Here is a 23,721-nt window from a genome sequence, read left to right as displayed (position 1 = left end):
ATGAAAGATACAATTCACCAGAAATGTATAACACTCCTAAATTCATATACGTAGTGTCCAAATATGTAGAACAAAATTGACAGACTCAAAAGAAGAAATTGCCAAGACCATGATCGTAGAAGAATTTAATATACCTCTCTCAGTAACTGATACAACAGAGAAAACAATCAGCAGACACACAGAAATTTAGAACACAGCTAGCTTACTTTGCTATATGCATATATGTATGTGTGTATAAAACATGCTGCTGGAACATAACCTTTAACAATTGTATTATACATATTCAAGTTTACATGGAATGCAACAACATTATGTATAGCTGGACAGCAAAGTAAGCCGCAACAACTTCGCAAATGTTAAATCATACGAAGTATATACTATCGTCATAGTAAAATTGTTAGAAATAAATAACAAAAATACAATGAGAAAAAATCCCTGAATGATAGAAGATTTTACGTTTCTAAGTAATCCACATGTCAAAGCAAAAATCATGATTAAAACTATAATATGAAACTATCACATAAAAACTTGTGGAATTCAGCTAAAGCAGTGCTCAGAGGAAAACTTATAGTTTTAAATGCATATATTGGAAGAGAAGAAAGTCTGGTAATTTATTATGGAGGTATTCATCTCAAAAAATTAGAATAAAAATGGCAAATTAAACTAAAAGATTCTAGAATAAAGGAAAATTTAAGAAGGGAACAGAAATTAAAGAAATTGAAAACAAAAATACACCAGGAAAATTAGTACTAAAGAAGTGGCTACGTTGTCTGGAGTAAATACCTGGGGTTTGTCGTCTTGTGCCAGGAAAATTTAGGACATAAACACACAGGAGGAGTTTAGGAGCAGAAGTTTAATAGGCAAAAGAAAGAGAAAGGAAAACAGCTCTCTCTCTAGTGAGAGAGGGAGACTGCCAAGATTAAAGGTGGACTGGTGGCGGATGTGCTGGACTTTATCTTCAGCCTTCAGGAGGCAGTGTCTGATTTACATAGGGCTTACAGATTGGTTCGATCAGGTATGACATTTACATATTGCACAAGGAAGTCTGGCGACCCCACCCTAACTTTATTATGCAAATGGGTTTCCAGTTGACCTGGGCCAACTTGTCTGCTCCTTACAATACACGTGGCTGACAAAGAGAAGGGAAGGTGGAGCTGCCATCTTGAACGTGAGTGGCGCAACTGCCAGCATCTATGTCTGCAGCTCGATTTTACAGGCAGCTCTTTGTTAGAACAGACGATAATTTGGGGCTGCTTTCATTAAAAGGAAAACCTTACCCAGGACTTTCGTACCCTCACTATCTGCCTAATTTCTTCTTAACTCCTGTATCACTAATAATATTTATAAATATCTTGCAAGACTGATAAAAGAAAAAGAGAAGGTAAATATTATCAACATCATGATTCTACATACATTAAAATGATAAGAGGATATTATGTACAACTTTATTGCAATACCTTTGAAAATTTAGGTGAAATGTATAATCTGATATAGGAGAAAATAGGAAATCTGAATAAGTCTATTTTCTGTTAAAGAAATTTAGTCTATAATAAAACAACAGCAAAAACAACAATAGAGAAAAGTCCAGCCCCAGAAGAACTCAATAATAAAGTCTTAACAAACATTTAAGGAAGACTCATTAACACCTTAAACACAATTTCCCCAAAAGTAGGAAAAAAGGAAAACATCCAATTCATTTTATGAGGCCAGTGTAGCATTGATATCAAACTCTGTATAGGAGATTTCAAGAAAGAAAAATTGAAATCTAGTTTGTCTCATATATATAAAAATGCAGAAATCCTCAAGAAAATAACACAACAAATTTAGGTGTATTCTGGGAATGCAATGTTGCTTTAATATATGAAAAATGAAGTAATTCACCGCATTAGTGGCAAAAAGTAGAGAAAAAACTACAATAATCTTGATAGACGCAGAAAAAGCACTTCATAAAATCCAATATCCATTTTTTGACTCAAAAAATAAGTCCTCCAGGAAACTAGTATTCACTGGGAATTTCTTTAATGTAGGAAAAAACCTACAAGAAATAACACACTTTATGGTAAAATGATAAAAGCTTTCCTCCTATGATTGAGAAGGAGAAAACAATGCTGAATACCACCATTTCTATGCAACACATTACTGGATGTCCTACCCAATGCCAGCCTTAGCAACTGGACTATCTTCAGGACCTAGCAATAGCTCTGGATCTCTGACGTTGCTATTTCTGCATCTTTCAGGAACAGCATTCTCTTCTCTACTTCAGGGCTTCTGCTTATACTGACATTGGCCTGTATCATATGCTGGCACTAACTCACTCTCTCCATGTATTTCACAATCAAACTCCATTGAAAAGGAGAGTTGTACCATCATGTTGGAAAACCATTGGAAATTATCTTGAAAGGTGGAACATTTGTATACCACACAACCCAGTGATTTCACTCCTAGGCAGACCATGAAGAAAATTTTGTACCTTTGTATCAGGAGCCGTTAGAAGAAAGCCTGTGGCAGCACAGATCATGGTATTGCTTTTTTTCCCTACTAAAAAAATAATAGTTTTTAACAGTAGAATGGAATAAGAAATTGTGGAGGATTAAAACAATAAAAGATACAGTTGTGAAAATATAGTAGCATATAACTACTTAGATAAATTGTGGATGCTTAATTTTGAATGCATACATATTTTATGACAACAATTTTTTATTTTTTACTATATTTTATTTTTCTGCCAAGGCTCTGTCATCCAGACAACAATTGTTTAAATTAAAAGAATGATAAACACAAAATTTACAGTAGTGATCTGTGCTGAGCGGGGCAGGAAGCAGGGCAACAGGATGAGAAGTTATGAATAGAGGTAAATAAATAACATTTTATTTCTTGGTTGAGTGATAGCTTCATGGATGTTCATTATATTATTGCTCTTAATCTACATATATTATGTATATGTATCCTTTACATATACCAAGTTTTATACCAAAAGACCAGGTCTTTTATTATAGATGATAATAAATCCGGGAAAACAAGATTTGCAGTGGTGAGTGACATTGAGGCCAAAGCAACTTCATGTTGCATACTAATCCACCATATTGACATCTGATTAATCTCAGTTTTGTGAAAGCCTCTAAGATACCTACTTTATCTATCATTGCTTGTGCAAGAGCACCTACTTACTGTAAATCCCAACTTTAGGTCAAAACAACCTTTGATGTTATTGTATTTCAATTGTCCTACCTGTTCCTTCCAAGTCACCCTTTCTCTATGGTATATAAGCCCTGGGTCTGGGGGTGCAATGGCACAGGGATACATCATCTTGTCTTGCTGCTGCCTGAGACAGACATGGCTTCTGTTCATAAGTCTCTATTAAATGTTTCTAAGAAACTGGATTTGTTAGCCTTTTTCTTAGGCCTCTCAGCTTCCTTGGACTTGGGGCAGGTTAGCATAGACTGGCTGCCCACTGCGGAACAAGTGGTGATTCCCTTGTTGTACAAGGCAGAGGCAACAACATTGCACAGCTAATCAGATGCTTATTGTAGCTAATAGATGAAGGTTATCTAAAATGCTCTTAATTGCTAGATATGGTAGCTCACACTTGTAATCTCAGCACTTTGGGAGACAGAGGGAGAGGACCACTTGAGGCCAGGAGTTCAAGACCAGCAAGGACAACACAGTGAGACCCAGTCTAAATTTGTTTTTTTGTTTTTTAAACATTAGCTGGGCATGGTGGCATGTGCTTGCAGTCCCAGCTGCTCTGAAGGTTGAGGTGGGAGGACTGCTTGAGCCCAAAATGTCGAGGCTGCTGTGAGCTGTGATTGTACCACTGCAGTCCAGCCTGGGTGACAGAGCAAGACCCTGTCTCAAAAAATAAAAAAACAAAAAACCCTTCTTACTGGCTGCTTCTTACTTTTGCTGTTGGTACAATGGCACATATTAAAACATAATCAAAAATTAAAAACCAGGAAAAAAAGACTTGATTGAGCTCTCTATCATCAATTACCTCATAGGCCATGCATGGGCCACTCTATGGATGGGCTTCCGTTGTGTCAGACATCCAACCCTGCTCTGGTCAAGTGTGACCTGGTCACATGTACTGAACTCAGAAGCCTGTGGATGGGGCAGGCTCCTGTGGCTTCCCTAGGAGTGTGAGTACAACCAGCTAGCAGCTTGTTGGGTCCATCTAGTACAAGGAGTGAGCTCATCTAGCAAACAAAAAGATACTGAGTTCTAAACAGACTGCCCTTTTCACCAGAGGGCAATTTGAATCTCTCAGTTATAATATTTCTTGCATTTTACAGCTTCCACTTACTTTCACAACAATTCTTATAAATATGAAAGTTTTCTGGCCTTAAAATTTTATAGTATCTGCATGCTAGGGTTCATTGATGTAATTGTTTTCTTCTTCAGACCATTCGGAATAGTTTAATATACAGCTGTAACTGGTCTTGGTCAAAATTCTACAACTTTGTCTTTAAGATAAGATGGCTTATATGTGATGAAATAAGCTTGAGTCTAAAGATTCATTTATTTAAAATTTAATAGTTGGAGTTTACTTTTGTAAAAAAAAAATGTAAGAGAATTATTTGGCATTGTGCTTAGCAAATTATCTATTGTGTTACTAATTCTACATTGATTAGAGAAACACCTTCAAAATAAATAAAAGAAGAAAATAATTCATTTTTATTATGTGTATATTCCAATTTTCTTTGTTATTTTATGTATTGAGTATATGTATTTATATTTTTAAGATAGGGTCTTACTCTGTCACCCAAGCTGGAGTTCAGTGACTTGATCATAGCTCACTGCAACCTTGAACTCCTGGGCTCAAGCAATCCTCCTGCCTCAGCCTCCTGAGTATCTTGGACTATAGGCATGTACCACCATGCCCCAGTAATTTTTTGGTTTATATGTTTTTTGCAGAGATGGGGGTCTCCCAATGTTACCCTGGCTGGTCTCGAACTACTGGCCTCAGGTGATCCTTACACCTTGGCCTCCCAAAGTGCTGGGATTACAAGCATAAACCACCACACCCAGCCTGTATTGCATATTTTACATTTGCAGGTTAGTAAAAACATTGCAGCTATTCAAGGAAAAAGCAGGTGGCTCAAATGAATAAATACTTATTTGTTTCTGAAAGTTTATATACTTCTGATATTATAATTTAGAATAAAGAAAAATGCACACAAATGTTAAAAGTGTCTTGGATAGGGCTGGGTGTGGTGGCTTACACCTGTCATCCCAGCACTTTAGGAGGCCGAGGCGGGTGGATCACCTGAGGTCGGAAGTTTGAGACCAGCCTGACCAACATGGAGAAACCCCGTCTCTACTAAAAATACAAAATTAGCCCCGCGTGGTGGCATATGCCTATAATCCCAGCTGCTTGGGAGGCTGAGGCAGGAGAATCGCTTGAACCCACGAGGCGGAGGTTGCAGTGAGCCAAGATCTCGCCATTGCACTCCAGCCTGGGTGACAGAGCGAAACTCTATCTCAAAAAAAAAAAAAAAAAAAAAAAGGAAAAAGAAAAAAGTCTTGGATAGAATTTTAAAATTTCAAGCTTTGGTGGCTTTTAACTGGTAACTAGAATAAGCTATATTTATCTCTTGAAAAAAAAGTTTTGGTTTTACTGGATGATAAGTATTTTGCAATGCTGCACATGACTAAAACTCTGCAGTATGGATCATCACAAAAGATTTAATCACTTTACATCTTCACTGAAGATGTGACTTTCATATTTTCATCTGTAAAAGGGTTATAGTCTACCTTAAGACACTCACAATATATAAATATGAGGCTAAGCTATGACTGCTTTTGCAAAAAGTTAACTATTTCATCTCATGCATGTAGTGTAGCTTTAGTTTAGAATTCTGTCATTGGTGAAGCAAACTCTAAGCTACGTCACACAAACTCTGAAGGGTACAACCTGACTCAGTATGGGGATGATAGAGACATTGTGGATCTCCATAGCGCCTCCTCAAGGATGCCTTAGGCTGTCCTGATGTGTTTGTATACTAAATAATAATATTGATTTCTGTTATGTCACAGTTCTGTGTTTAGAGTCAAGACACAGTTATGGCTTCAAGATACATTATGGCAAAATAAGAAAAAATTGCAGCAAAGCTTCATCTGTCACTCTCTATTGCTCCTGTGATTTTGTGAAATAGCTAGGACATAAAGATCTTTGATTCTGAGACTAGACCAGCACTGACAACAATATTTGTATCATCAAAGTTTATACATATTTAGATTTTTAAAAGGATTGATTTAACTTTCTTGGTTCTACTACTAAGGTAAATCATTCTAGGCTGGGATCTATTAGCAACACTATGATCAGTCTAGCCACATTTATCTGTGACATTGTCCCTTGTGGTAATGACAACAGTTTGATTAGCTCCAGGGATCCCTTTTATCTCCCAGCAACCAAATCTGGAGATGAGTTTGGGCACTGCATGGTATTATGCTATCTAAACACACATGCATGTAAATGGACTCATACTTCTTAGAACCAGACTGAAGCAATTTGCTAGGAATTATTCACCAGCTATTAAATATGTCAACAAAGCAAAGCAAATAATAAATTAAAGGGATTCCAAAGTCTGGTGGCTCTTGATAAAGTGAACCAAGTTGCTTAAGGTTTTTTATGCTAAAATGTTTATATATTATGAAAAGGATTACTTAGTGATGGTATCATAAAGGGATGGGGAAAACTACGAGAGCTGTTAAAGTTAATAAAGTCACCTTGAATGAAATCTCAGGCAAAATAAACCCACAGACCTCTAATGAACTATGATCAAATAGCAGAGTCAATAGTTGTGTGTATCCTGGGGCGTATTTAACAGTAGGGGGGAAAAAGACATAAGAATTTTCTTTCAGTAGCTTACATTTCAATATTAATGAAAGACTCAGTGAGGAAGTCGTGTCTGTATTCTTCTTTTTAGTACTTAACAAATAACGCCATGAAAAATCATCTTCATTGGAGGGACTCACTATTTGATAAGTACAGATGCTCCCTGACTTAACAATGGTTTGAAAATTTTTCAACTTTACAATGGTGCAAAACCATTGCAATCTTGATGTAATGTACAATATTCAACAAATTACAAGAGACGGTCAGTACCTTATTATAAAACAGGCTTTGTGTTAGATGATTTTGCCCAACTGTAGGCTGATGTAAGTGTTCTGAGCACATGAGGTAGGCTAGGCTAAGCTATGACTTTCAGTAGGTTAGGTGTATAAAATGCATTTTTGACATACAATACTTTAAACTTAATGATGGGTATATAGCGATATAACCCCGTCATAAGGTGAGGAGCATGTCCTACAAAAAAAAGAGGTCAGGCATGACTTCCTCGTCATTCATTCAATTGCTTTTCCCTAGCTTCAGTTACCTGTTCATGAAAGCAAGCTGGTTTGTTTGAGAACAGAGAACAAAGGCTTTTGTGGAATTGAATCCATAAATTAATTGAATCAAACAATATGCCCCAAATAAGTGACGGCAGCCTTGGTAAAAGCATGATTGAATTTATATCGATTGCTTCATATGTAGTTAAAGTCCAATGGAGGAGGAGCAAGAGCTGTACAGACACTGCCACCTCCAGCACTGCAACCTTTGTGATAGGGACAGGAGGCAGGGAAATTCTAGGCAGAAAAGGGTAGCATCCCTGCTGAGGGCCCCACCCTCAAGCCTGGAACCACTGCCCAAAGTGAGAATTTTGCATCCCCATTTTCCTGCTTGAATGTTCCTTTCCAAAACCACCCCTGGCCCACCCCACCCTCTATCATGTATCTGTAAAAACCCGAGGCTCCACTGGCAGAGAGCAGAGAAGGTGTATTAGTCTGTTTTCATGCTGCTGATAAAGACATACTTGAGACTGGGCAATTTACAAAAGAAAGAGGTTTAATGGACTTACAGTTGCCTGTGGCTGGGGAGGCCTCACAATCATGGCAGAAGGCAAGGAGGAGCAAGTTATATCTCACATGGATGGCAGTGGGTAAAGACAGAGAGAGAGCTTGTGCAGGGAAACTTCCATTTTTAAAACCATCGGATCTTGTGAGACTTATTCACTGTCACAAGAACAGCACAGGAAAGACCTGCCCTCATAATTCAATTATCTCTCACTGGGTCCCTCCCACAACATGTGGGAATTATGGGAGCTACAAGATGAGATTTGGGTGGGGACACAGAGCCAAACCTTATCAGAAGGGGAGAAGAGAAGAAGGAGCTGAATGTCAGAGAGAAGCAGCTTAACTTTAGAGGAACAGCTTGATGGCAGGACTTTGTAGAAGAGTCCAGCTGGAGATGGCCAGACTTCAGGGGAAGAATACCTTCCTGCTCCATCCCCTTTTCAGCTCCCCTTCCCACTCAGAGCCACTTCCATCAGCAATAAAGTCCCCCACATTTACTATCCTTCTATTTGTTCATGTGACCTGATTTTTCCTGGATGCTGGATAAGAGCTCAGGATACAGAGGCCATCACACTGACCCTCTGTCCTTGCAAAAAGACAGAGGGTTCACTAAACTATTAAACACTTAAGCTGTGTGCAGATGGCAAAGTTAAAAAAGCGCTGCCTGTAACACTACTTCTGGGGCTTTGGGGGTCTTGGGTATGCCCCTCTAGACGCTGCTGCAGGGCCCACACGGAGTTCCTGCTGGCACCCAGAAGCACTTGCCCCAGCTTCTGCGCCCACTCAGCTGTGCTCCTCCTCCTGTGACGGATAGAGCACAGCAGATCTGAGTGAGTGAAGCCAGCCAAAGCGGCCAGCCAGCTCCAGTGTCCCCATTCCAGTTCCCACCCGTGAAGAGGTCGGAGAAAATTTCCCGTTTCAGTTGTTTAGTAATTCTAAAGAGTGAAACAGCACAAAATGAATGTTGACTGAGAAGCAGGTGCATAACACATTTTTCAACATTCTATGATGTAGCTAAAAATGTTCCTTTTTTTCCCTCCTGAGACAAGGTCTTGCTCTGTCCCCAGGCCAAAGTGCAGTGGTATGATCATAGCTCACTGTAACCTTGAACTCCTGTGCTCATATAGTCCTCCCACTTTGGCCTCTTGAGTAGCTGGGACTACAGGCACATGCCACCATGCCCAGCTAATTTTTACTTTTGTCTTTGGTAGAGATGGGGGTCTCACCGTGTTGCCCAACCTGGTCTCAAACTCCTGACCTCAAGTGATCCTCCTGCCTTAGCTTCCCAAATTGCTGGGACTACAGGTGTGAACCACCTCATTTTTATTAATGAAAATTTGAGGCATAGAAAACTGAAGTAATTTGCCAAAGGTTATGCCTCTGGTCAGTGACAAAGCTGAAATTTGAACCTGGGTCTGTCTTCAGTCTATGTATATTATTCTTTACTAAGAATGCCCACCAGCAGCCCCTTTGGAGATTTGAAAAATCCACATGCCTGGTAATATCCTTTATGAACTGGGGCAGGGAGATAATTGTTAACACTTATATATAGACTATAGATTATATATTAGTAAGGTAACAATATTAAATTTCCTCGTTTTAGTAATTGTACTGTGGTTATGTAAGATAATCTACTTCTTTCCTAGGAAATATACATTTAATATATCTCTCCAAATCTAGATACTCTGTATCTATATATACATGTAGAGATAGAGAGGGAAAATAATACATGAGGTAAAATATAAACAATTGGTGACTCTGGGTGTGGTGCATTGTGTTTTGTGCAAATGCTGACAATAATATATCGCATCTCATAGCTCTTTTACTAAATAAGGGGTTTATTTATTCTGTCCTTGAATGTGGGTGGGCATGTCTGTGGCACAAATTATGCTATGTGACTTCCTAGGGTGATAATAAAAGGCGATATAGCTTCTGCCTGCTTCTCTAACATGCTCACTCTTGGAACCCAGCCACTATGCTCAGAGGAAGCTCAAGCAGCCCTATAGGAACTTTTCTTGGAGAGGTCCACATGGGAAGGAACTGAGGTCCACAGCTCTCAGCACTGGAGAACTGAGTCGATGACCAGCACTAATTTGCTAGCAATAGGAGGAGCTGTCTCAGAGTTAGGTACTCCAAGCCCCAGTTAAGCTACTATACCCGCAGATGCTGCATGAAGCAGAGGTGAGCCTTCCTTCTGAGACATACCCAAGTTGCAGATAGGTGACTAAGAAATAACTGTTGTTATTTTAAGTCACTAACTTTTGGATGTTTATTATGCAGCAATAGAAAACCACAACTCTGAATAAAATTAACATGGCAGTTCTTTGTAATATTCATTCATGCAGCTTTTTTGTAAGTTTGAGATTATGTCAAAATGAAAAGTTTAAAAAAGTCATGCCCAGAACCTGTCTCCAGAAATCTTAGTGCATGTGGTTATGTATATTTTGCTTGTTTTGTTTTGTTTTTTTGAGATGGAGTTTCGGTCTTGTCACCCAGGCTGGAGTGCAATGGCACGATCTTGGCTCACTGCAGCCTCCACCTCCCAGGTTCAAGCAATTCTCCTGCCTCAGCCTCCCAAGTAGCTGGGATTATAGGGCCCACAACCACACCCAGCCAATTTTTGTATTTTTAGTAGAGGCGGGGTTTCACTATGTTGTCCAGGCTGGTCTCGAACTCCTGACCTCAGGTGATTTGCCCTTCAGCTTCTCAAAGTGCTGGGATTACAGGGGTGAGCCCCCGTGCCCAACCGGGCACGTGTATTTTAAATCAACAAACCAAACCAAGAGTTCTCAGGAGATTCTGATATATACCTTCAGTTACAAATCACCAGTCTAATTGAAAAAAAGCAAATTGATGACTGTTTTAAAAATTATGTGTTTTTAATATTATGTCAAATGAAGTTATTCTAAAGTATTGTAAAAAAGTTAATAAATTAAAAAGAATATATAGATGGCTGAATATTTTCTTAATTATTACCTAAAGCCAATTTTTAAAATGTGATATTCCTTAAATTAAAGTTTGAAGTCGTTCTACTTGGCTTTTTAGTTTCTTTCTAGACTAGGCCTTTTCTTGCCTGACTGCCATGTTTAATAGATATTAACTATCATATACTGTTTTTTGATTAAAGTTTTCCCATGTTTCCATTATGTGCAGATTCAACTTCAAGTCTTTTTCAGTAATCTTATGGCCCTCCCTCCTCTATATGGTTTCTTCCTACCTTTTCAGTTTCATTTCTTGCCACTTATTCTTGTGAATTTAATGCTTAATTTCTACTAAACTACCTATATTCCAGAATACACTATGCTATCTCCACACTCCTGTGTCCTCTCTCCCTATTTATGTCCTGCCAACTTTTCAATTTCCAATTAATGTTGCAAGTCTTAATCCAAATACCATCTTCTATGTGTAGCTGTTAAGAAGTTTATGCAGCCCTTTGAACTTATCTCCATTATAGCAATTATAATATTAATTTAATACTCCTCACATGTTTACTGAGTGCATATTGCATGTCTGCCAGTATTTTAGGCACTGGGGATGGGGAATTAAATAGAACATATCAACAATTTCTGCCCTTGAGGAGCCTAATTGTATTGCAATTGTTAACGTACCCTCTGTCTCCCCAATGGGGGGTATACAACTTGAGAGCAGGGTCTCTGTCTTCATTATTTTTGTATCGCCTGCACCAAGCAGTGTCTGGCCCACAGCAGAAACAGGATGGTTTTTCATTATTTAATGAATAACCTTATAATAGTATCCAAAGGAAAATCCTTGTTTCAAGTTTTCCCTGTAATATGAAGTAATTAAATAGTCCAATGATCTTGTGTCCTAAACCAATCATTACATTTTTTCTTTCTTTCTTAGCATTTTTATTATTTTATCACTTCTCTTGAGTAACTCAGGCATCACGCTGTTATTTCTAGGAAGAAATATAACTTCTAAGCAGAGATGGTCCCAGGAAAATTGTGAGGAAGATTTTATTTTGCCTGCCTTCAAACTCTCCTCTATCCCAGGCAAGCCCCCTTTCAAAGACTGTATCTCTTTTCCTCCATAACCAAACTTCCTTTCAGGGAAGGCTCTGATATCATCACATCAGATAATTATTGACACCTCAGTAAGAATATGTGAATATATGAAATTATATTAACTTTTCCACTAGAATTTGTTTTGACCCTAGTGGACAAATGGAAAGCTATGATTCTTTTAAGAGAACTTCAACTACTAGATATACATTCTTGGTGATTAGAATTCTCCCTACCTCCCTGAAATCAGGTAAATGCTCAGTGCATATGCTTATGACTTGTGATTTGTTTTTAGTGGTTACTCTGGGAAATTTCAAATATGAGTTGGTGGTACTTAAATAAGGAACTGAAAACGTATGCACCATTCCAACCATGAAACACACAGTCATACACACAAGGAGATTAGAGGTTTGGACAGAGTCAGTTTGGAGCCATTTGAGAAAAGAGGCTGGGCAGTAGCCATGGAAATAGTTACTATAAATGCTCACTTTCTAGGAAGACATACCCAGATTTGATTTGCTGAAATGATTCTGAATACCTTTCAAGCAGAAAGAGTCTTTCTTTGGACAAAGCCATTGTAAGTTTATTGTTTCAAAATTTTAGACTGTAATGTTTCTATCCAGGACAGAATTACTTGAAGAAAATGGTCATAAAGTCCTTTCAGTTCTCTCATTTACTAATGCAGTTTAGCCATCAAATCTACTGAACTGTAGCTTACAGACAAAAACCATTTTAGAGCTTCTATCATATAAAACAATAGATATGAAAATCCTGCCTGTGGAGCTCTTGATACTATTGTATTTCATTTTTGTGTTGGGAATTTTTTATCTTTTGGGTTTTCTGTGTTTTATTATAAACAAGTACACTGACTTCAAATATTGAAAAGTATGTAACCACACATTTTTTTCTGGGCTTAGTGGATGCAATCATGCTTAGAAAGTTGAGATGATGCCTGGAATTGATTCACTCAGTGCAACGGTCAGATATTCCTTGTTATTACAAGGAGGGGATTATTTCCTTATCCTGTGACTTTAAAAAGAATTGTAAATAAGCATTTAATATTCAATTATTCATTCAACTATTATGTATTGAGCACATACTGTGTACCTAGTAGACACTGAGTTAGCCTCTGGATATTCAGTGGTAAACAAAAGTCTTTTCCCTCATGGAGCTTATGTAAAAAAAGAAGCATGTATTATAAAAACTCTCACAAATAAACACATAACATAAAAGCTGTGAAAAAATACAAGCATAAGACATGATTCTAGTGGAAGATTCTTATAATGAGATTGTATGAATACAATAAAGGAAACCTCTTGCTTAAAATCCCCAAACGACTTCTTGTTACATCTTAAATCAAGTTCAAAGCACTTACCAACACGTACAAGGTTCTCAATGGTTTTTGTTGCCTCTGTCTGTCCAGTCTCGATTCCCTACCACTTTCTCCCTTGCTTCACACCCTACTCACATTGTCTTCTTTCTATTCCTCAATAGTTTAAGCTTGTTTCTGCTTTAGGGCTTATGATCTTGTGGTTCCCTTTGCTTGGAATGTTCTACTGGAGCTTTTTAGAGTTGGCTTCTTGGCAGTTAAGCCTGAGCTCAATAGCCTGTCTTCAGAAAAGGCCTTCCCTTTCTATTCAATTTAAATATCCTGTTACTTCCATCTATCTTTCTGCCATTACATTATCTGTCTGCTTGTCTTCATAGACCTTAGAGCTATTTGACATTCTTTTTCTGTTCATTTGTTTACTTATTTATTTTCTCTCTCTCAATGGAAAGTAGGCCCCTTGAGACCAAGTTTAAGACTAAAACACTGAACCCAGAAACTAGAATAGTGTTTGGCATGTGAACAATTCTATTACTCTATCTAGAACAATCTGTGAGTCATGCATGCTAAATGTAGCCAAACCCAGTCCAGTGTTTTCTTGAAGTTTTTCTTCCAGCTTGAATAAATAATCAAGTAGAGGACTCAGCCTCTGAAATATGTCTATTAAGAAATTTCTTGGCTAATCACATGCACACATTTCAAGAAGATGAAATTTAGTATAGAGTCACATTATGGCTAAATCCGCTTAGAAAAAACAATCTTGAAAACAAGCAGCAGAGTTATAGCTTAGTTGAAACACATATTCAAATTGCATTTTTGAAGACAACACATATTCTCTAAAACATCTGTAAGTGGCCCATGTTCAAATTTTAGTGTTTTCCCCAGAATAGAGAAAAGAGTTACTTCAAAGCTTTCTTTTAGGATAGAGAAAAACACAAGAAAAATTCCTGGTGTTCCACTCTCAGTCAGGGCATAATTTTGTTTCTAAAAGATTAATTGGGAGAAATCTCAAGATGGCTGACTAGATGCAGCTGGGAAGTGCAGTTCTCACAGAGAAAGATGGGGATTTTGACTAAAACAATAACATTTGAACAAATCTTTGGAGACAAAATGCTGAATGTGGATGGAGATAAGATGCAGTTGATGAGGCTGAAGAGGGAGAAGCTGGGAAGCTCTCATGGGGTACCTGAACACTGGGGCTGGTTTCTGGCCCTAAATGGCTCCTGGGGAAAGGGTGAGTAAAGGGACTAGGGGACTGCTCACTCTCACCCTGGTCCTCTGAGATCCTAGCTGCAGGCAACCCCATGCCACCCATGGACATTTGAGCTGGCAGGGGATCTTCCCAGAGATTAGATAGAGATGGAGCTCCAGCAGGTACAGACCTGGGGACCTTTGTGCACAAGACTGCTCTGGGGGAACCCAGCCATAAACACCCATCCTCCAGGGCTCTCAGTCTCCCTCTGAGAGGCTCTGCCACCAGCTAACTGCTGGGGAAAAAGCAGGGCCTGCTTCCCCACAGGACTAGGTCATGCCTGTCCTGTGGGCCCACCTGCCCACCAGCCTTTCTGAGGGTCCCTGCCTGGCTGCCCCATAAGAGTGTGTACACAGTGGAGCCTCCACTGCCCATCCTGGGTGTTTGTTCCACCTGAGTGTGTTTCAGCAGTCTGGGAGGGCTTTGGATCCCACAACACATCTGGAACCCAACCCTGAGGTTCCGGAGGGAGCCATGACCAGGTCCTGGTGACTCGGAGCTGTGGCCTGCATCTTGGAAGTGCCAAGCCAAGATCTATGCTCAGCACTTGAGTGGGGAGAAGCCTACGCTCTCAGAAAATTGAGACTGGCGAGTTGTATGGGTTTGCAGTCTGGTATGGGTCCTAGGTGTGCCTCCTTTCACAGGACTGGTCCAGTAAGAGTGTGGCCCATTCCCCTATTGGACATAGCCCTAAGGGAGCAACACAGCTGGAAACACCTAACAACACAACAAAAATTGCAGGCACTGTGCCAGTGATTGGAAGTGGCTCCTCACTGCTCAGGAGCAAGTCTGATGAGGGGGTCACCTCTTTCCCCTCCCACTGCAGAGCACAGCTTCAAATGTGAGGATAAACAAAGGAGCCACATGGCTTAGCAAGAGCCTGTCTATGCTCCTTGCTCTCAAGTGCCATTTATTGAATGACAGCCCAAAAACTACACCACCAAAAGACATTTTGCTAATTTTCCTTCCTGTGAAACTAAGGACAAGAATTCAACAACAAAGACCTTGTATGTAGCCTTAGTCCTCTGAAAACTTCCAGAAACAAAACCAACTGACTAAACTCAACTTATACCACAGTTAAAGGAGTGCCAACCCTCCAAGTTGAAAAAGAATCAGCACAAGAACTCTGGCAATTCAAAAAGCCAGAGTGTCCCCTTACCACCAAAGGAGTCCACTATCTCCCCAGCAATGGTTCTTAACTAGTTTGAAATGTCTGAAATGACAGACATGGAATTCAGAATCTGGGTAACAAGGAAGCTCATTAAGATCCAGGAAAAAGTTGAAACTCAATCCAAGGAAGCCAAGCAATCCAATAAAATAATTCAAGAGCTGAAAGACAGCACAGCCATTTTAAGAATGACCCAAACTAAACTTGAGCTGAAAAATTCACTGCAAGAATTTTTTTAGTACAATCAGAAATATTAACAGCAAAATAGACCAATCTCAGAAAATAATCTCAGAGTTTGAAGACTGGTTCTTCTAATAAATTTAGACAAAAATTAGGATAAAATAATTAAGAAAAATGAAAAAAACCTCAGAAATATGGGATTATGTAAAGAGACCAAACCCATGACTCATTGGCATTACTGAGACAGAATAAACAACTTAGAGAATATATTTGAGGAAATAGTCTACAAAAATTTCCCTAATCTCACCAGAGAGGTTGAAATTAACATCCAGAAAATACAAAGAACCTCAGTTAGATTCTATATGAGATGACTATTCTCAAGGCGTATAATCATCAGATTCAGCAAAGTCAATATCAAAAAACAAAACAAAACAAAAAAGCCTTAAAATCAGCTAGGGAAAAGGGGCAGGACTTACAGAAGGAACCCCATCAGTTTAGCAGCAGACCTATCAGCAGAAACTTTACAAGCCAGAAGAGATTGGGGGCCTATTTTCAGCATCATTAAAGAAAAGAAATTCCAACCAAGAATTTCATATCCCACCAAACTAAGCTTCATAAGTGAAGGAGATATAAAATCCTTCTGAGACAAGCAAATGCTGATGGAATATTTTTCAGCTAGACCAGCCTTACAAGACATCCTTAAGGGAGTGCTAAACATGGAATTGAAAGAATAACACCTGCTACCCCAGAAAACACATTTAAGCACATAGCTCACAGGCACTATAAAGTAACTACGCAATCAAGTCTATATAACAACCAGATGATGATAGCATCAAAATCACACACCAGTATTAATCTAGAATGTAAATGGACTAAACTCCCCACTTAAAAGACACAGAGTGGCAAGTTGGATAAAAAGACAAGATCCAATGATCTGTTATCTTCAAGAAACCCATTTCACATGTAATAACACCCACAGGCTCAAATTTAAAGGATGGAAAAAAAATCTACCATGCAAATGGAAAACAAAAAAGAGCAAGAGTTACTACCCTTGTATCAGACAAAACAGACTTTAAGCCAATAAAAATTAAGAAGGACAATGAAGGGTATTACATAATGATAAAGGCTACAATCCAACAAGAAGCCTTAATTAACTGAAATATGTACACACCCAACATTAAAGCACCCAAATTGATAAAACAAGTTTTTCCTGGCATACAAAAAGACTTAGAAAAACCACACAATAATAGTGGGAGACTTTAACACCCCACTGACTGCATTAGACAGATCACTGAGGCAGAGAACTAACAAATACTGTACTTAAACTTGACACTTGATCAATTAGATCTAACAGACATTTGCAGAACACTCCACCCAACCACCACAGAATATATATTATTCTCATCTGCACATGGAAAATATTCTAAGATCAACCACATGCTTGGTAATAAAGCAAGTCTCAATACATTCAGAACATTCAAAATTGTACCAAGCACATTCTTGGATCACAGTGCAATAAAAATGGAAATCAATATCAAGATCCCTCAAAACTACAAAAATACATGGAAATTAATTTACTCCTGAATAATTCCTGGGTGAACATCAAATTTAAGGCAGAAATAAAAAAAATTATTTGAGATTAATGAAAATGGGGATGCAACTTACCAAAATGTCTGGGATGCAGCCAAAGCAGTGATACAAGGAAAGTTTATAACCCTAAATGCCTTCATCAAGAAGTTAGAAAGATATCAAATTAGCAATCTAAATTTGCACCTAAAAGAGGTAGAAAAAAGAGAACAAACTAACCCCAAAACTAGCAGAAGAGAAGAAAAAACTATAATTAGAGAAGAGCTTAATGAAATTGAGATGCCAAAATTCATACAAAAGATTAATGAAACCAAGAGTTGGTTCTCCAAAAAAAAAAAAAAATTAAGATTGATAAACTTCTAGCTAGATTAACAAAGAAAACAGAGAAGATACAAATAAACACAATCAGAAATGACAAAAGCAGTATTACAACTGATCTCACAGAAATACAAAAGGTCCTCAGAGACTACTATGAACAATAATATGCACACAAATTAGAATATCTGGAGGAAATGGACAAATTCCTAGAAGCACGCAATCTCCCAAGATTGAATCAGGAAGAGATTGAAACCCTAAATAGACCATCATCAACTTCTGAAACTGAACTGGTAATAAAGAATCTACCAACCAAAAAAACCCCTGCACCAGATGGATTCACAGCCAAATTCTACTAAAAGTACAAAGAAAAACTTATACCAATCTTGCTAAAACTGTTCGAAAAAATTGAGGTTGAGGACTCCTTCCCAACTCATTCTGTGAGGCTAGTATTATCCTGACACCAAAACCAGGCAGAGATCCAACCAAAAAAAAAAAAAAAAACAAAAAAACCCCACAAAACTACAGCCTATATTATTGATGAACATATGAACATAGATGCAAAAGTCCTCAACAAAATAGTAGGAAACCAAATTTAGCAGCACACCAAAAAGTTAATATATCATGTTCAAGTAAGCTTTATGGATGGGATGCAAGGCTAGTTCAACATACATGATTCAATAAATGTGATTCACTACATAAACATAATTAAAAGCAAAACCCTTATGATCATCTCAATAGATGCAGAAAAAGCTTTTGCTAAAATGCAACATTGATTCCTAATGTAAAAAAAAAAAAAACCAGTAACAGAAAAGACATTGAAAGAACATACCTCAAAATAATAAGAGCCAAACATCTAAGAGACAAACCCATAGCCAATATCATACTGAATGGGCAAAAGCTCCAACGATTCCACTTGAGAACTGGAACAAGATAAGAATGCCCACTCTGACAACTTCTATTCAACAGAGTATTGGAAGTCCTAGCCAGAGCAATAGGGCAAGAGAAATAAATGGCATCCAAATAGGAAAAGAAGAAGTCAAACTACCTCTTTTGTGGTGATGACATGAAAATCCTATACCTAGAATACCTAGAAAAATACCTAGAAAATACCTAGAAAATCCTAAAAAATATATACCTAGAAAATCCTCAAGACTCAGCCAAAAGTCTCCTAAAACTGATAAATGATTTTAGTAAGATTTCAGGGTACAAAATTAATGTACAAAAATCAGTAGCATTTCTATACAACAACAATGTCCAGGCTGTGAGTGAAATCAAGAACACAATCCTACTTACAATAATCACAAAGAAAATGGAATACCTAAGAATACAGCTAACCAATGAGGTGAAAGGTCTCAACAAGGAGAACTACAAAACATGCTGAAAGAAATCATAGACAACACAAATAAATGGAAAAACTTTCTGTGCTCATGGATTGGACAAATCAATATTTTTAAAATGGCCATACTGCCCAAAGCAGTATTATTTAATGCTATTACAGATTTAATGCTATTCCTATCAAACTACCAATGCCATTCTTCACAGAATTAGGAACAACTATTCTAAAATTCATATGGAACCAAAAAAGAGCCCAAAGCAATCCCAGGCAAAAAGAACAAAGCTGGAGGTATCATACTACCCAACTTCAAACTATACTATAAGTCTACATTAACCAAAACAGCATGATACTAGTACAAAAACAGACACATAGACCAATGGAACAGAATAGAAAACTCAGAAATAAAGCTGCACACCCTATAACCATATGACCTTTGACAAAGCCAACAAAAACAAGTAATGACGAAAGGACTCCCTACTGAATAAATGGTGCTAGGATAACTGGCTAGCTATAGGCAGAAGATTGACAATGGACCCCTACATTTCAGCATATACAAAAATTACCTCAAAATGGATCAAAGATTTAAATGTAAGACTTCAAACTATAAAAATCCTAGAAAACTCAGACTTGAAGTGGCAAATAAAAAAAAGGAAAAAAAAATTCTAGAAGACAAATTAGAAAATACTCTTTCTGACATTGGTCTTGGCAAATAATTTTTGTCTAAGTCCCCAAAAGCAATTGTAACAAAATCAGAAATAGACAAATAGGACCTAATCAAACTAAACAGCTTCTGCACAGCAAAATAAATGATCAACAGAACAAACAAAATAACATGGGAGAAGTTATTGGCAAACTATGCATGCAACAAAGGCCTAATATCCAGAAACTATAGGGAACTTAAATCAATAAGCAAAAAATAACCTCATTAAAAATGGGCAAAGATGTATGGCGTGATTTCTGAGGCCTCTGTTCTGTTCCATTGGTCTATATATCTGTTTTGGTACCAGTACCATGCTGTTTTGGTTATTATAGCCTTGTAGTATAGTTTGAAGTCAGATAGCATGATGCTTCCAGCTTTGTTCTTTTTGCTTAGTATTGTCTTGGCTATACGAGCTCTTTTTTGGTTTCATATAAAATGTAAGGTTTTTTTTTTTTCTAATTCTGTGAAGAAAGTCAATGGTAGCTTGATGGGGATAGCATTGAATCTATAAATGACTTTGGGCAGTAAGGCCATTTTCATGATATTGATTCTTCCTATCCATGAGCATGGAATGTTTTTCCATTTGTTTATGTCTTCTCTTATTTCCTTGAACAGTGGTTTGTAGTTCTCCTCAAAGACGTCCTTCATATCCCTTGTAAGTTGTATTCCTAGGTATTTTATCCTCTTTGTAGCAATTGTGAATGGGAGTTTGCTCATGATTTGGCTCTCTGTTTGTCTATTATTTGTGTGTAGGAATGCTTGTGATTTTTGTGCATTGATTTTGTATCCTGAGACTTTGCTGAAGTTGCTTATCAGCTTAAGGAGATTTTGGGCTGAGATGATGGGGTTTTCTAAATATACAATCATGTCATCTACAAACAGAGGCAATTTGACTTCCTCTCTTCCTATTCGAATACGCTTTATTTCTTTCTTTTGCCTGATTGCTGGGGCCAGAATTTCCAATACTATGTTGAATAGGAGTGGTGAGAGAGGGCATCCTTGTCTTGTGCTAGTTTTCAAAGGGAATGCTTCCAGGTTTGCCCATTCAGTATGATATTGGCTGTGGGTCTGTCATAAATAGCTGTTATTATTCTGAGATACGTTCCATCAATACCTAGTTTATTGAGAGTTTTTAGCATGAAGTACTGTTGAATTTTATCAAAGGCCTTTTCTGCATCTATTGAGATAATCGTGGTTTTCGTCATCGGTTCTGTTTATGTGATGAATTATGATCTTTGACAAACCTGACAAAAACAAGCAATGGGGAAAGGATTCCCTATTTAATAAATGGTGCTGGGAAAACTGGTTAGCCATATGCAGAAAACTGAAACTGGACCCCTTCCTTACACCTTATATGCAAATTAATTCAAGATGGATTAAAGACATAAACGTAAGACCTAATACCACAAAAACCCTAGAGGAAAACCTAGGCAATACCATTCAGGACATAGGCATGGACAGAGTCTTCATGACTAAAACACCAAAAGCAATGGCAACAAAAGCCAAAATTTACAAATGGGATCTAATTAAACTAAAGAGCTTCTGCACAGCAAAGAAACTATCATCAGAGTAAATAGGCAACCTACAGAATGGGAGAAAATTTTTGCAATCTATCCATGTGACAAAGGGCTGATATCCAGCATCTGCAAAGAACATAAACAGGTTTACAAGGAAAAAAACAACCCCATCAAAAACTGGGCTAAGGATATGAACAGATACTTCTCAAAAAAAGACATTTATGTGGCCAACAAACATATGAAAAAAAGCTCATCATCACTGGTCATCAGAGAAATGCAAATCAAAACCACAATGAGATACTATCTCATGTCAGTTAGAATGGCGATCACTAAAAGTCAGGAAACAACAGATGCTGGAGAGGATGTGGAGAAATAGGACCACTTTTACACTGTTGGTGGGAGTATAAATTAGTTCAACCATTATGGAAGACAGTGTGGCAATTCCTCAAGTATCTAGAACCAGAAATACCATTTGACCCAGTGATCCCATTACTGGGCATATACCCAAAGGATTATAAATCATTTTATAAAGCCACATGCACAAGTATGTTTATTGCAGCACTATTCACAATAGTAAAGACTTGGAACTAACCCAAATGCCCATCAATCATAGACTGGATAAAGAAAATGTGTCACATATACACCATGGAATACTATGCAACAATAAAAAAGGATGAGTTCATGTCCTTTGCAGGGACTTGGATGAAGCTGGAAACCGTCATTCTTAGCAAACTAACACAAGAACAGAAGACCAAACACCACATGTTCTCACTCATAAATGGGAGTTGAACAATGAGAACACATGGACACAGGGAGGGGTACATCACACACTGGGGCCTGTCATTGGGTGGGGGTCTAGGGGAGGCATAGCATTAGGAGAAATATCTAATGTAGATGATGGGTTGATAGGTGCAGCAAACCACCATGGCCCATGTATACCTATGTAACAAACCTGCACATTCTGCACATGTATTCCAGAACTTAAAGTATAATAAAAAAAAATGGGCAAGGAACATTAACAGACACTTTTCAAAAGAAGGCATACAAATGGCCCACCAACATATGAAAAAATGCTTCACATCACTAATTATCACAGAAATGCAAATCAAAAACACAATGAGATGCCATCTCATACCAGTCAGAATGGCTATTATTAAAAAGTAAAAAAGAAGAAAAAAATCATATTTGGTGAGGCTGCAGAGAAAAGAGAATGCTTACACACTGTTGGTGGGAGTGTAAATTAGTGCAGCCACTGCAGAAAGCAATCTGGAGATTTCCAAAGAACTTAAAACAGAGCTACAATTTGACCCAGTGATCCTATTACTGGTTATATACTCAAAGGAAAATAAATCATTCTACCAAGAGGACACAATCACTCATATGTTGTACTATTCACAATAGCAAAGATATGGAATCAACTTAGGTGCACATCAATGGGTAGACTGGATAAAGATAATGTGGCACATATATACTGAGGAATACTACACAGCCATAAAAAAGAACAAAATTGGCTGGGCATAGGTGGCTCACGCCTGTAATCCCAGCACTTTGGGAGGCTGAGGAGGGCAGATCACGAGGTCAGGAGATAGAGACCATCCTGGCTAACACAGTGAAACCCTGTCTCTACTAAAAATATGAAAAAAATTAGCTACGCATGGTGGTGGGTGCCTGTAGTCCCAGCTATTCAGGAGGCTGAGGCAGGAGAATGGCATGAACCTGGGAGGCAGAGCTTGCAGTGAGCCAAAATCATGCCACTGCACTCCAGCCTGGGTGACAGAGCGAGACTCTGTCTCAAAAAAAAAAAAAAAAAAAAAAGAACAACAAAAAAATAACAAAATCGTACCCTTTGCAGCAATATAGATGCAGCTGGAGGTCATTATCCTGAGCAAACTAATGCAGGAACAGAAAAGCGAATACCACATATTCTCACTTCCAAGTGAGCCAAACACTGAGCACACATAGGCATGTGCTCAATGCAACAATGGAACAATGGACACTGCAGACTACTAGAGGCAGGAAGGAGGGAGGGGAGAGTGGGTTGAGAAACTACCTATTGGGTACTATGCTCAGTACCTGGGTGACAGAATCTGTACCCCAAACCCTGGCATTATACAATATATCCATGTAATAAACCTGCACGTGTGCTCCTTGTATCTAAAAAAAAGTTGAAATTTTTTAAAAAGATTACTTAATTCTTTAGGTAATGGTTAATATTAAGCAAAACAAAAACACTGTCATTTTACTTTCCAAGGCATTTGTGTTGGTGGTTTTCTTAATTTAGTATTTTATAAAGAGTGCTAAACCATATTTGTTAATATTTTTATTGACTGTCAGCAGATCCGCAGTAGGTCTGTAACTGGTTGGTGTCAATACAAAGAAAATAATTTTGGAACAGTAATCTTCTGTTCCTTGTATGTGCTAATA

At 38.0% G+C, this 23,721-nt stretch overlaps 1 long non-coding RNA gene across 1 annotated transcript in view; it reads left to right on the top strand.

The window, feature by feature from the left end:
- Positions 1–23,721, top strand: part of LOC134730298 (uncharacterized) — a 76,637-nt gene that overhangs the window by 47,454 nt on the left and 5,462 nt on the right. The gene's annotated exons all lie outside the window — the stretch shown is intronic.

Source organism: Pan paniscus, chromosome 3 (genome assembly GCF_029289425.2).
Source record: "Pan paniscus chromosome 3, NHGRI_mPanPan1-v2.0_pri, whole genome shotgun sequence".
NCBI classification, from domain to species: Eukaryota; Metazoa; Chordata; class Mammalia; order Primates; family Hominidae; genus Pan; species Pan paniscus.
This window is presented reverse-complemented; position numbering and strand designations above follow the sequence as displayed.